Source organism: Leucopleurus acutus, assembly GCF_964270905.1.
Source record: "Leucopleurus acutus genome assembly, chromosome: 14".
Lineage (NCBI taxonomy): Eukaryota > Metazoa > Chordata > Mammalia > Artiodactyla > Delphinidae > Leucopleurus > Leucopleurus acutus.
The window spans coordinates 28,203,107-28,219,094 of NC_139156.1; the positions used below are offsets into that span (position 1 = coordinate 28,203,107).

At 40.9% G+C, this 15,988-nt stretch overlaps 1 protein-coding gene across 1 annotated transcript in view; it reads left to right on the plus strand.

The window, feature by feature from the left end:
- DNMBP (dynamin binding protein) overlaps window positions 1-15,988 on the plus strand; it is a 110,456-nt gene continuing 94,468 nt past the window's right edge. The window contains exon 1 of the mRNA XM_082854921.1: window positions 1-114. The gene's annotated coding sequence lies outside the window, so the exon portion shown is untranslated. The remainder of the gene's footprint in view (window positions 115-15,988) is intronic.

Consider the following 15,988-nt stretch of genomic DNA (forward strand, 5'->3'; position numbering starts at 1 on the left):
ACGCGCCGGGCGGCCAGGCCTGCGCCGCCCCTGCCCCGCCACGGCCGCTGCCCCGGCCGGGAGCCCCCGAGGGGCAGCAGGGCGCCGGGCCCTCGTCGGAGTTCTCCGGTCCAGGTCAGTCGGGCCCAGGGAGGTGCCGGGGAGTTGGAGGCCGGGGGGCCGGCAGTCAGAGGGATGCAGACGTGGGCTTTTTAAATGGTGTCAGGCAAGCCCAGGGCTCTTTTCACTGCACCACCCTGCCACTCCGGCAATGAGGCGGAATTTGAAAGCTGGAAAAGAATCCAGCATTAGTCCAGACCCCTTATTTAACAGATGAAGAGATTCTCCTGGCTTGCACAGAGTCACATTCAGTCGGAATAGGAGTCCGTGATTCTGTGTCAGGGAGACAAGGGGGGAATGGCTTACCGAAGCAAGAGTAAGACCTGTTTGGCTAGAGATGCAAGTTTGGTTATGGTGGAGTTTTGTACACCTGCATTCCTGCCGCAGGTACTAATGTCCACCAGGCATCAATTTCTCAGAGTATTTAACCTTGAAAAGGATGTCAGTGCTGTCAGTTGAATAAAGGAATATTGGGGTTACAAACAGGCCAGGTCTGCTGCAAATTAGGTGCTGTGGGGAATGCATGGTGTATAGAGTTAAATTTTAAATGAAAAAAAACCCACTTTAAATGGAATCTCATTATCCTTTATTGTCTGTGTCATTTATATTGATATAATAATGAAAGGCACTCACAACATTATTCTGTAATTGATAACTTGCCTTTAGGTCTATTTTTACAGTAATTCTTTTATAGTCATATGAGCGTCTTGTGTTTAAACACTTTCATAATCACCTATGCTGTGGTATGTGGCAAGCCAGTGGTAGCACTAATATGTAGCGTTTGAGCATAGTTTAGCTTCACGTGTTTGTATAGCTGAAGTTACAGAACTGATTAATCTGTAGTTGTATACTGAAAAGTGAAGTACCTGACAGCATACAGGTGTGGTTTCTTAGAGTTGGTGCTACGTTTATTACTTTCGTAGCATAGAATAGATTCCAGGTGATGAGCAAGTTAGTTTATCCCCAGCACCTGTTTTTCTCTAAATTATTGAATCAAAGGATCTCTAAGACTACCTTCCATCTCCAAAGTTCCCTGATTTTTACGTGTTAATTTGAAACATATGTCACTCATTGTGTCAACGACACAAAGTTTTGAGAAAACATGTTTTTAAAAAATTTTGCGTGATGCATAGTGAATCTTCAAATTCACTGTTGTTCTCAACACTCCCAGTCACTTTATCATTATTGAGCTAACATAAGTGAAAAGAGATTTTTCAAATTACCTCAGTGTTAAATTCACTAAAGTCAGAGACTGGAATAGAATGCTTTGTGTATGGTAGAGAATAGCTAAAATTTGGCCTGGGGATGGCGTCTGTGCAGCACACAGATAACTTTTGCAATAAGCTGAGAACATTCTGCCTCAGAAAATGTGATAAGATGTTTTTTATACAGTGTTCATATTGTGTGAATTTTCAACTGAGATACAATAATCTTCATAGACAATCTGTCCAAATATGTTCAAGTTATTTTGTCTTGCAGCCCCAAAGCAGAGCCTTTCCCATCTCTTGTTTCTTCTTTTCTGGGTCCTTTCTTCTTAGGGTCCCTCTTACCTCGAGAGACCCTTTCACATTCCTTTTTCATCCACATGAAAGAGGCAATTCAGAGCCTCTCTCAAGCACTGATTGAACTTACACTACTTTTTCTCCTCTTAAAGCACATGATAAATCATAATTCTTGAATTGTCATTTAGATCTCCTAAAAACTAAGAGTGGGTGTTCGTTTTTAGAACATAGTGCAAGACTCCATGAGGCTCTCGTTCTGAAAAAGGGTTAAATGGAATGTGTTTAGATTTTTATTTTCCCTAAACTTGGAGACTGCAATTTAGGAAGCCTCCAGAGCCAGTAAACTCATTTCTCTCTGCCTCAGAAGGAAACCCTTTCTGCAGAATGCATAGTGAATCTTCAAATGCATTATTCTTCTCAACCCTCCCATTCACTTTATCAAGGTTGGGCTAAATAAGCAAACAGTGATTTCTCAAATTTCAGACACTTCAGTGATTGTTCAGCTTACAGGTACTTTTTAAATTTGGGGAACTTTTTTAAATGATAAAAGCAATTAAACTACAATGCAAATGGAGGCTTGCATACCCACTGCCAGGTATAAGGCTTGAATTTTTTCTGGGTTTATTATTCTGTCGTTTCTGAAGTCGGTTAATGTATTACCTACCCCACAGCATTATTACAAGATTATCTGCTTTGAAATTCTCAATTGTTCTTGATCTTCAGCTAAAGCATCCTTAAAATTCATTCAGAATACTTATGAAAAGTTTTAAACATAAATTCAATTAATATTAAATAGTTTCTTATTATGCCTTGCTTAGGAAAACATCTGAATAAACTAATCTTCAAGATTGGATAACTTAGTCTCGTTTAGTCTCGTTGGCCAGGAGCTAATTATAAGATATCAGTCTCTTGCCTGGAAAGGCAGAAAGGTCTAAAGTAGCAGTCATGAAATCAGATCACAGATCAGCTCTGTGATGAAAGAGCTGTTAAACCAAGGCTCAACAAATAGTCATGGAGCACCTGTATCTGGTCTTGGTGCTGGGGATACAGCTGTGAACAAAGCAGACAAGGCCCTGCCCACATGCAGTAGGTATTCTGGTGGTGTGGAAGCAAACAGGAAATAAATAATGTGAATGGATCATGGTCACACGACTGTAAGTGCTGTGGAGAACCTGAAGGAGGCGTAAGTGAGAAAAAAAGTGGGGCGGGGGGAGTACGCACAAAGTGCACAGTGGTCAGAGAAGGCCTCTACTGTAATCACTTTTGATCTAAGACTTGAGAGGAATGAGAGAGTGAGCAGGAGGCGGAGGGATGAGCAAGTTCCAAGCCCTGATGTAGGAGCATGTTTGGCATGTGTGAGGGATGATGAGGTCACAGTGGCCAGGCGGTCCCCACGTGGGCGAGGGGAAAGTGCAGCAGATGAGAGGCGGTGGGAGTGGGGAGGGGCACAGCCGTGTAGGCCGTTTTGTAAGGATTTTGGCCTTTCCTCTGAGTGAGGGGGGAGCCAGTAGAGGGTTTTGAACAGAGAAGCTTCTGATGACTTATGTTTTAACAGGATCACTCTGGCTGCTGGGCCAGAGAGACAGAAGGGGGACAAGGGCACAGTCAGTAAGAACTTGCCTTTCGTACCAGCTGTGTGAGCCTGAACCGCAATCCTCCTCTGGCCCGTGTTTCCTCATCTGTAGAATAACCAGGTGCTCTCTAGCTCTAGAATTTTTAGATTTTAAATAGTGTGGAATCACTGTGAGGAGGCCAAAGGATTGTATATGAAGAGGTTCTGAAAGTAAATAGTTTCAAAGGACATGAAAACTTGACGCCAGCAACGTGTCTTGAGCTGAATCACTCCTAATCAAGAGGTAATGGGGTCTTTTCAGTCAAGTTGTCAGGTCATGAGAACAAAAACACTGATTCGTGACTATTTTCCACTGATCCCTTTAGTACTCTGCTGATCCCTGAATTTTTCCCTTCCTGCTTGAAAAAGGATGAAAAGCTGTTACTCATCAACAGAGCTGGCAACCAAAGTTGCTTTTGTTGTTAGGAAAGTTGGAAACGTAGGGGAAGGAAACAATTCTAATTTTATTTTTATCATAGGTCATTTGAATTCTTTTTTAACATGCAAGGAGCCTAAAAGATTTCTTTTGTTTTGAATTCCCTTCTCCTCCCATTCACCTCATGCTTCACAGGTGCTCATTTGAACACATATAACGTTTCTTTTTGTCTGTATAGGATCTTGCAAAGTGGGGATATTTGTCTTATATGTATTTTAATTTGTAATGTATTTCATTTTGCTTCTTTTTTCTCTGAGTACTGTTTTTAAGATACACCTGTGTTTCTACATGTACATCTAATTCTTTGCTTCCAAATGCTGCATTATATTCCATGCTGTGTGTGTGAACCACAGTTTTACTTATCTCCTCTCTGTGTGATAGATACTCAGGTTGTCTCTACTTCCTACCACCACAAACATTGCTGCAGTGAGCATCTTCATACCTGTCCACTTATAAAGCTGTGTAATATACTTGTGGGATATACACTTCGAAGGGAATCACTGCGTCATAGGCTTGCATGTCCTGAATTTGATCAAACTGTGCCAGATTCCTCCCCACAATGGCTGCACCACTCTCTCTCCTGCCAGAAGTGTTCGAGGGGTCCTGTATCCTCATGTCCCAACCAGCACTCAGCTTTCTCTAGCTCTCCACCTTTTATGATCTCATAGGTGCAAAGTGATACCTTGTCATTTTTATTTGTATTTCTTTGGTTACTGATGATTGTGAGCATCTCTTATGCATATAGTTTCATCTGTAAATTACTTATTCCTGTCTTAGCCTGTTTTCTATTGGAGTTACTATCTGTGTTGCTGTTGACTTGTGGAAGACAGTTTATAGATGTTCACTTATCGTAACTTTGCAGATATCTTCTCATATGTTAATTTTGTCTTTGTTGTCCTTTCATCAAGAAAAATTCTTAATTTCAATGTAATCAGGTAAATAAATTCTTTGGCTTAGAGTTTTTCAAGTTTTGTTTAAGAAGGCCCTCCCAGTCCGTAGGTCATTTCTTTAATTCATCTAGAGCCCACATTGCACGTGGTGTTAGATAGGAATCCAGCCCTATTATTCTCCATTTAATGAGCCGGTTTTTCCAATAACATATCCAAAAACCCCATGCTTTCCTCCATTACATTGTGGTACCCTCTTTCTCTTATATGGTTCCCATGGATACACCAGTCTATCTCTAAGCCTCTATTCTGTTACATTAGTTTGTCAGTTCTTGCTCTGTTTTTTTTTTTGTTTTGTTTTTGTTTTTTGCGGTACGCGGACCTCTCACTGCTGTGGCCTCTCCCGTTGCGGAGCACAGGCTCCGGACGCGCAGGCTCAGCGGCCATGGCTCACGGGCCCAGCCGCTCCGTGGCATGTGGGATCTTCCCGCACCGGGGCACGAACCCGTGTCCCCTGCATCGGCAGGCGGACTCTCAACCACTGCGCCACCAGGGAAGCCCTTTGCTCTGTTTTTTATTGCTCTGATTTTATTACAGTGATTTGGTAATACATCCTCATGACTGGCACAAGTGCCCCATCTCTGTTCTTCATTTTAAAATTTTCTTAGCTACTTCTGTGCCATTATTTTTCCATATAACATTTGGAATATGTTTATCAAGTTCCTCAAATTTTTTGAGGAATTTTTGTTGGGATTACATTGAATTTATCAATTATTTGGGAGAGGCTTGACATCTTTTTGATATTAACTTACTTCATTCAAGAGTATGTAATGTGTTTCTTCATTTACTCAGCTTATTTTTTTCAGAATTTTTGTTTTATTTGGAAATAATTTAAAACTAACAGAAGAGTTCTAAGATTAGTACAAAGAGCTCCTGTATATCCCTTACCTAGATTCACCAGATGTTAGCATCTTGCCATATTTGCTTTATTACTCCCTCTCTTCAGTTCTGTGCATTTTGCTGACTCATTTGAGTTATTAGTTGCAGACATCATGACCCTTTACCCCTAAATACTTCATCAGTTCATTTCTAAGTCCTTTATTAGAACTTCAAAGTTTTCTCCATAAAGGTCTAAGAGTATATTCTTGGTTGAATTAATTTCTAATACTTGATAGTTTTGTTGCTATTGTGAATCATGTCTATTTCTATTACTGTTGTTTTCTAGTTAGCTCTTGGTAGTTTAAGAGAAAAGGTATTGATTATTGTAAGCTGATCTTGTATTTCATAGCCTGGCTTCACTGTCTTATTCAAATAGTCTCCTGTTTTCTGTTGTTTCTTTTCCCCCATAGTTAATCATATCCTTTGAAAATAGTGATAGTTTTGTTGTTCCTTTCTCATCCTTATACTTCTTATTTATCTTTCCTTTACAGCATTGACCAGAACTTCCAGGACAGTGTCAAAACAGTTGCTATGCTAGTGAACATCTTTGTCTTGTTCTCAGTCTTAAAGAGAATGAGTCTAAAGTTTCCCCATTTCATGTAATGTTTGTTTTAGGTTTTAGGTGTACCTTTGTCAGGTTAAGGTGTTCTCCTCTATGTATTCCTAGTTTACTGAGCATTTTCATCATAAATGGGTATTAAGCCTTGTCAAATACTCTTTCAGGATTTGTCTCCAAAGAAATAAGATGGCATCAGGAGGCTGCAACCCAAAATCCTAAGCTAAGCTTAAGCTTCAAGCATAAGAAGATTAATAAAAGTCTTCAATATTTCTGAACCCTATGTATATAAATTTATGGTAAACATCTCACAATTCCAATATAAGCTTATTTCACCGTTAGATCAGCTTTTTCCTCCTGCTTTGAGTCAGAATTTAAAAAGCTGTTGTGAAGAATGAGAGCGCCATATTCAGCATAACTGTAGTCGTCAGCATGATTGTAAATATAAGATATGTAAAATTATAGTTTCCTTACTCTGTGGATCACTCTCTGCTCCGGGTATAAATCTCACCTAAGTATATCTCACAAAATATTGACATGGTTCAGCAGGTAGCTCTTTAGCAGCCATAACTGCTAGGGTGTTGTGCAGTAGAGTCTCAGGGCTATCTCTTTTGGTTCGTGATTGGGTTTTTTTGTTTTTTTTTTTTAACTATTTTCCCCTAATTATAAAAATTATACCTCTTAATTGTAGAAAATTTGCAAGTAGAAATGCAAATCTTTAATCCTACCTTTTAGCATCAACCCCTGTTAAAGTGTTTATTTCTCTCTCTCTGATCTTTTTTTTGGGGGGTGGGAATAGAGGGGCTACTTTGTGGAGGAGGAGAATGCACCTAACATTGGGCTATATAATTGTGTATCACCCCTCCTTTTTCAGCCTTAGGCCATCAACTCTTGTTTGTCTTGCTTTGATTGATCTTCCAAAAAAAAGCAATAAGAAAGATATGATTAGCTTATAGGGCTGGGGTTACAGTTTGCTGATGACTTGGACATTTCGAACAGGCTGTGTGGGAGTGCCCAGGCAGCCCGACCTCAGAGTGTGCAGAAGTCATAGGCCACATGCCAGCAGACCGAAGACTAACTCGGAGGAGAGGAAGGGGAGAAGTCTATTTGATGTCACTTTGCTTCAGTTCAGTTAGCACCTTCCTTCTTTAGACCACATTTGCATTCATCTTTCAGAAAACAAAAAGTATGAAGAAAATAGTTGTATTTATTTTCTTTTGACCCTGAAATAAACCCAATGCTGTTGTCTTGTTTCCCTAATCACCTTCTGCTAGTGTGGTGACTGGTGAGGGAGTGTCGTAATAAATTACAGGAAGTGACAGAATTTTTAAGGTAACATTTTTATCAGCTGGTAGATTCAATATCCAACTGCCCTCTCCTCCTCACTCCTCATCCCTTCACCCTGCTTTTTCATTTTGCCAAAACACCTGTCACTTCCTAAAATGCTGTTGTCTGCCTTCCCCATCCCTCACGGAGGAAGTTCTTCAAGGGCAGGAACCTTTGTTTCATTCACTGATAAATCCCAAGCACCTTTTAGCCTTGCCTGGTACATAGCATGCCCTCAACAGATGGAACCCACAAAATGAGTCAGTCTGTAAGGAGGCAGCTCTGTGATACAGAGAGGGGAACTCTTAAGGGAGGGATAAGGGAAGAAAATTCTCTTAGCCTCCTTTAAATGCATGGGTTCAATAAACTAGTAGAGTCCCCATTTCTTCCTTGACCTTGTAAGCGTAACTGTCAACCCAGCCACAGAGCTAATTTCTCTATATCTGTTTTAGCCGCTCCTGTGGGGTCTGTGGTTTCTGAAAGTGGCGTGTGAGTGTCTGTGTTGCTGACAAGCACATGGTGGGAGTAGGGCCCCAGAGAGAATAGTCACTGCTGACGTTCTAGCCGTGGGTTCTGGGCCCAGCACACACTCTGCATTGTTTTCATGAGGTGATTGATTCTCTTACGATAAATGATCTGTCCCATCAGCAGAAAAAGTTGCAGTGAATGTGCCGAGTTGTGCTGAACTCCCAGCCTCACACCCCGTGTCCTCCCGCTTTCTAGTTTATTCTTTCCTCCCATCCCCAGCCATGCAGAAACCTTTGGCATTTCTGTCTCATTTCTGGATCTGGTTCAGAATTGTCATGATGAATAGTCATGCTACATATACCTGGTCACTTTATTGTAAAGCAAGGCTCAGTCATATGAAATAGCACTCTGTAGGGTGCTAAAGAAAAAAAAAAACTGGGTTGCCACAAATGCACCAAAATGCTGTCCTGGAGCCCAGTGCCATAGACCCAGTCTATCTTGTGTAGACCATTGTCTGAGTCATGGCCCTGAAATACTACTTTACTATTATTTTGCTTATATTATTCTACTGCTTGACACTTGTTACCTGGCCCTCGAATCTGATCCAGACTGTCCATATATATTCTAATTTACTTCCATGTCCCTATTTTCTACTCTAATCAGATATGTCTCTTTTTCTTTCCTACAACAATATGATAGCAATAAGTATATTATTAATTATAATTATGAATATGTCTTTGGTTTCACTAGCAGTCTGAATTCAAACGAAGGGAAAGGAATATAAAACAACAACAATAATATAATAACAGCAGCTAATATTTTAGCCAGTCATAGTACTAAATGCATTCCTATTTAATCTTCAGAACAATTTTATAAAGAAGGTGCTGTTGTAATCCTCATTTTGCATATGGAGAAACTAAGGTACAAACTGGTTAAGAAACTTGCCCTAAAGTTTATGTTGCTGTTAAGTGATAGAACAGGAAATCAAACTCACATCTGTTTTTCTCCAAAGCCCACCCTCTTAACCAGTGTGCCATAGCAGGCCTCAGGTAAGCAGGTGACTGAAGAACAGGAGTGACTTCTATGGTCACATGGTTATTGACTTATTGTGCTTTTTTCATGTTCGCCGCACTGCTCACCAGTGCTCTGTGCGATGTGAAGGGGCTGGGAGGATTTTGTCTGCAGCTGGGACTGCTCAGGGAGCTCCTCCCCGGATCCTATGTCGTCGACTCTACAGTCAGAAATGGGTGGCACCTCAAAAAGGGAAAGGCTCTGAAACTACAAATCCAGGTAGCATTCTTTGGCTTTTTGACCTTTTCCTAATAATGTATTTAAGATTTGCAAAAATGAATAAAGAACAATACAATAAATGTCCATGTATCCAACACTCAATTTAAGATGTAGAAAGCTGGGCTTCTCTGGTGGCGCAGTGGTTAAGAATCTGCCTGCCAGTGCAGGGGACATGGGTTCGAGCCCTGGTCCGGGAAGATCCCACATGCCGCGGAGCAACTAAGCCCGTGGGCCACAACTACTGAGCCTGCGAGCCACAACTACTGAGCTCGTATGCCACAACTACTGAAAGCCCACGCACCGCAACAAGAGAAGCCACCGCAATGAGAAGCCCGCGCACCTCAACGGAGACCCAGTACAGCCAAAAGTAAATAAAGTTAAAAAAAAAAAAAAAGATGTAGAAAGCTGAGTTGGTTCCTGCATTCCACCTCCCTTTGCCGTTTTGTAGATCCTCTGGTTCTAGCAACTTAGAAAACAAAAAGGATTCACTTTTATTTACATATGACAACAGTACCATTACTGTCACCTAAAAAAAAGCAGCAGTAGTTCCTTAATATAATCAAGAAACTAGTCAGTGTTCAAAATTTCTGCCATTTGTCTCAATTTCTTAAACAATTGATTTGTTTGAATCAGGATCCAAGAAACGGCACCCATTGCATTCAGCTAATATGTTTCTTAAGTAGCTTTTAATTGATAAGTTGCCTTTCCTTCCATTTCCATTTGAATTTTTAAAAATTAATTAATTTATTTTTGGCTGTGTTGGGTCTTCGTTGCTGCCCGTGGGCTTTTTCTAGTTGCGGCGAGCGGGGGCTGCTCTTCATTGCGGTGCGCAGGCTTCTCGTGGTGGCTTCTCTTGTTGTGGAGCACGGGCTCTAGGTGCAAGGGCTTCAGTAGTTGTGGCTCACAGACTCTAGAGCGCAGGCTCAGTAGTTGTGGCTCACGGGCTTAGTTGCTTCTCGGCATGTGGGATCTTCCCGGACCAGGGCTCGAACCCGTGTCCCCTGCATTGGCAGGTGGATTCTTAACCGCTTCGCCACTAGGGAAGCCCTTCATTTTAATTTTTGATTATAGTTTATTTTATTAAAGAATTTTGTCATATAGTTTCCCACATTCTGGATTTTTAAAAATGGTTTGTGATGCAACCTTATTGTCCTGTTGTGAGTTAATTTACATTTTTGTTAGTCACTCTAGGAGGTTCCAAGTTATTCAGCCTCCATAAATAGAAAGGATTCACCAGCCCACATATAGCTTGGTCTGGCCCAGAGGTCATTTCCAAGGAGTCTTCCAAAATGTTCCAGGTGACAGGGAATGACATAATCAACAGCAGACCATCTCTATTTAAAAACATTTTGCCTCAGAAGGAATTTTATATCTTCTCTTTGGCAAGGCATTTTCGTGTTCCCTAGAGTCAGAGAAGAGAATAGAGAAGTGAGTGAGTGGTCTGGTTTTCTTCTTTTAGACGTGTCTGTTGCTTTAAGGATTTCTGGGGCTCAGTGCCAGAACCTCCTTGGGATATTATCGTCTTACAGTTTAGATCTGCTTATCAGGAAACAGAACCCCTGGAGGATCAGGTAAGAGGAGAGTGAGTTTACATTAAAACCAGACCTTTGTTAGTTCCTGTTTGGGGTCCTGTATTGTATTCTTGAGCATGTAGCCAGACTGTGGAGCATAATACTAATACGTATGGTCTTCAAACCTATAGTGTACATTACCTGCTCTTTTTGCTGCCATTGTCTAGATGTTGTTCAGTAATTATAATATCTGGACCACTGTAGACATGAAGAAGTCCAGTTTTGTTTTGTTTCTCTTGTAGTCTTGCTGCCTTGACCTGCTAGTCAACTGTGATAATTCTGCAGGGTAATCAGTCAATATTAAAGTAAAAAGAATGAAAGTTGTTGAAGTGTGACGCTATATTTGGCTTTATTTCGTGACTTGACGATTGTAAGAATAAAGTATCTCAATGTCAGTATTTTCATCTAGTTTTAAAGCCGAACAGTTAATAAACCAAGGCTAAAAATCTAACATAGAACGAGAAGGACATTTAATACATTTGTTACAGCCCTGCTTATACTTTTATTTTGAGATTAACTGGTTATCTTAAGTAAGAGGTTTGCTTTAATTAATAACAGTAAATTACTGGAAATCTTTGTGTTGAATTTTACCAGTATGTTCAAACTTTATTTTTTATTTTTAGTTTTTTAAATATTTATTTGTTTGGCTGCACTGGCTCTTAGTTGGGGCATGCAGGATCTTCGCTGCTGCATGCAGGATCTTTAGTTGCAGCATGCGAACTCTTAGTTGTAGCATGTGGGATCTAGTTCCCTGACTAGGGATCAAACCTGGGCCCCCTGCATTGAGAGCGTGGAGCCTTAGCCACTGGACCACTGGGGAAGTCCCTCAAACTTTATTCTTATATTCCATAGGTGGGAATCAGGCTTGGTCAACATTCTCTTCTGGTTACTCCAAATACTTAAAAAGTAAAATATAATTATTATTCACAATAAAAGTGTCAGTCAGACACTGGCAAAAATGTCAGTGATTTGCTAGTTATTGATTGCTCTTCCTTGCAGTGATCAGTTAACAAAAATAAGCACTTCATATTCACCCTGATCACAGGAAGCAACAGCACACACTTGAGATAATATGTTTGAAAAGCAGTCTGTAGATGTATTGTGTTCTAATAATATGTGTTACAAAGCTGTACTGCCTTGCAGAGAACTGCCAGTATTTTGATGAGGCTAGAGTTTAGGGTGTATGGTGGGTGGGGAATGTCCAGAAATGAGGCCAAACTTATGCATGGGGACCAGATCATGAAGAGTTTTGTACAATCTGCACAGGAGTTTTAGACACTTCCTACCAGTGATGGATGGGAAGCTCTTGTGAACTCCAAGCAGTAAAGAATTATGAGATTTTGTATTAAAAAACAGTAATCCTAGTTGCAGTGTGGAAAATAGAACAGAGGGAGATAAGACTGGTAGGGAACCAATTAGGAAGCTATTGCCATGGTCCCAAAGAAAAGACGGTGAGAGTCTAAAGTAGGGCAGTGGCAATCTTAAATTGTAAATGTCAAGCCAAAGAACAATTTTTCAAAGGTAGATGAGTTTGAAGGACTGAACGATAGTGTTAATGTTTTTCCTAGAAGTAGAGGGTTTTTTTAGAAGAGTAAATAAATTAATTTCATATTCCTCTTCTATCCCTGGAAGGCATTTGGCAAAGGTTTTCTTAGACCCATAGGCAAGGATCTTGTAAGTGAAACTGCTGCCAAATCCTTGTGGGAATACACAGTTCATTTAGAGCTTAGGGTAGAAGGGGATGCCAATTGCTATGTCCTTGTGACCAGTAACAACAAAGAGTCACATTACTCCCCCTTCCTCTCAAAAAGACAGTAACAGTTTTGAGCAGTTAACCCCACCCAGAAGTTGCTGCCTCATCTGTATTATTGTTACAATCAGTCTGCAGGACGATGACAGTTCTCCTTCTCCTCCCCCTTCATCATCATCATCATCATCATCATCATCACCACAATCCTCATAGGTGACATTTACAAAATACCTGAGTGCTTACTATTTACCAGGAAGTGTATTAAATGTTTTACCTATATGATCAAACTTAATCCTCAACACACCATGAAATAAATTACTATTGTTATCTTCAGTTTACAGATGAGGAAACAAAAGTTCAGAATGGTCTAAGTGACTTGCCCAAGGTCACATAGCTTGACAACCGGCAGAGCCAAAAACTGAACCTAATTCTCTCTGACTTAAGTCTGAGCTCTTAACTGTTATGAATGTAGTTATTACTTAATACAATTTAGTAGCAAAAATGATTTCTCATCTTAAATTTACTCCTTTATGTAGCCATGCCCAGTGAAAGTGCACATAATCAAACACTGTATTACCTACCCTCCATTTGCAGCTAATAGCGAGGACACATTTTTAAAACATAAGTACAGGAAAATCTTGGGGATGGGGCGGGGCAGAAATAGGGAGGCTATTTAAATTTCTAGCTTTTTTCAAGGCAGGATATCCATGTATGCCTTCACTATTTTTTGCTTGAAGTACAGCAGTTTCTGAAACAAGAGAGCCACTCAGTTTTTAAAATTGAGATATAAGTCGCAAACCATGAAATTCACCCTTTTAAAGTATGCGATTGAGTGGGGTTTTTTGGGTATGTTACAAAGGTGTGCAATCATCACCACTGTCTAGTTCCAGAACATTTTCATCACCCTGAAAAAGAACCTTGTATTCATTAGCAGTCATTCCCCACCTATGAAAAAGATTTTGAGACTACCTATCCATAATCTCCTCTTTAACGCAGATGATGATGATAACAACAGTAATAATAATAACAGCTAACTCCTGTGTAGTGCTTACTATATGTAAGGTACTATTCTAAGTGGTTTATATATACTAACAAATTTAAATTTCACTGTGATCCTGTGAGGCAGGTTCTATTACTAAACCCATTTTATAGGTGAGGAAATTAAGGCACAGAGAAGTTAAGTAACTTGCCTCAAATCACATAATTTTTTTAAAAAAATTATTTATTTATTTTATTTTTGGCTGTGCTGGGTCTTCATTGCTGCGTGTGGGCTTCTCATTGAGGTGGCTTCTCTTGTTGCGGAGCACGGGCTCTAGGCGCGCGGGCTCAGTGGTTGTGGCTCGCGGGCTCTAGAGAGCAGGCTCAGTAGTCGTGGCGCATGGGCTAAGTTGCTCCACGGCATGTGGGATCTTCCTGGACCAGGGCTCAAACCCATGTCCCCTGCATTGGCAGGCGGATTCTTAACCGCTGTGCCACCAGGGAAGCCAAATCATGTAATTTTTTAAAAATTAATTTATTTTATTCCTTTTTTTTTTTTTGGCTGAATTGAGTCTTTGTTGCTGCGCGTGGGCTTTCTCTAGTTGAGGTGAGCGGGGGCTACTCTTCATTGTGGTGCACGGGCTTTTCACTGTGATGGCTTCTCTTGTTGTGGAGCATGGGCTCTAGGTATGCCGGCTTCAGTAGTTGTGGCACACGGGCTCAGTAGTTGTGGCATGTGGGCTCTAGAGCACAGGCTCAGCAGTTGTGGTGCACAGGCTTAGTTGTTCCGTGGCATGTGGGATCTTCCCAGACCAGGGCTTGAACCCATGTACGCTGCATTGGCAGGTGGATTCTTAACCACTGCGCCACCATGGAAGCCCACATAACTTTAATATGGGGTGGAGATAGGAGATAAATCCAGATAGTCTGGCTTTGTAATCTGTGCTCTTAACTATTCTTTGTATTTTAAGCTGATTATATTTGTATTTGAAAATTATATGAAGACCTTAAAAATACCATGCTAAGTGAAAGAAGCCTGTCACAAAAGATCACATATTGTATGATTCCATTTATATGGAATAGGCAAATCTTTCTGTCTATAGAGACAGAAAGTAGATTACTGGTTGTCTAGGGATGGGATGGATGGGGAGGTTTTATGGAGGGAAATGGGAAGTGACTGCTAATGGGTATTGAGTTTATTTTTGAAATGATGAAAATGTTTTAGAATTGATAGTGGTGCAGATTGCACAACTCTGGGACTTTACTAAAACCTATTGGATTGTACACTTTGAATGGATTAATTATATAGTATGTCAATTATAACTCAGTAAACCTGTTTTTCAAAAATGATATGAAGGACTTCCCTGGTGGCACAGTGGTTAAGAATCCACCTGCCAATGCAGGGGACACGGATTCAAGCCCTTGTCCGGGAAGATCCCACCTGCCATGGAGCAGCTAAGCCTGTGTGCCACAACTACTGGGCCTGCACTCTAGAGCCTGTGAGCCACAACTACTGAAGCCTGCTCGCCTAGAGCCCGTGCTCTGCAACAAAAGAAGCCACCGCAATGAGAAGCCCATGCGCTGCAACGAAGAGTAGCCCCCGCTCACTGCAACTAGAGAAAGCCTGTGTGCAGCAACGAAGACCCAACGCACCCCCCTCCAAAAAAAAAATGATATGAAGATAAGTGACCAGGATGATTTACCTTGGAATACCTTTTTGTCTTCATCTGGAAAAAAAATTGTGTGTATACACACACACACACACACACACACACACACACACACACACACACACAAACACACTTTTCCCCCTTGTATTTGGGGGTGCTCAGTTACTTAGAACCAGTTCTAATTCTAACAAATATACTTGCTTATTTGAATATTTCAGGTGCTCCCAAGTACCTAAAATCAAAGCCCAGCCTTCCTAATGTGGAAATGAATCCTGTGAGATCCTGTATAGCTCTGTGTGAAAGAGGAGCATGATCATTGGGAATATGAATATATATTTTGATATATAACTTAAAGTAGTTCAGTGTGTTAAATCATTAATTCTGCAACTATTTATGGAGGGCCTGCTACCTACCAAGCAGTGCTCTAGGTGCTTGATATACATCGGTACATAAAATAGACGAAAAGAATCCCTGCCCTGTAGAGCATGTAGGAGATAGGGACTAATTCTGTAGGCTTCGTAGAGGAGGTATCATGAGTTGGGTCTTAGAAGATAATAGTTTACCCAGATAATAAGAGTTATGCATGTTTGATGGAAAAGTGAAGTGCTCAGCTGATCCAGTCAAAACAGCTAATATCACACTGTGTCCTTTTTTTTTTTTGGCTGTGCAACAGATAACTTCAAAATCTCAATGGCTTATTACAACAACCATCTGCTTTCGTTTTCATAGGTCTGAGAGGGCTGAGATTTGTAGGTCAGAGTAAAGGAGGATAGACAGCAGCAAATGGATATAGGGGCAGGAATCTTCTTGGGGATTTATCTCAGGTCTTTGGCCAAGGGCTGGGCTGGGCATGCACAGGGCAAGCTTCTGTGAGGCCTGAGTCAGAGTTGCTTCTGTGGGGCCG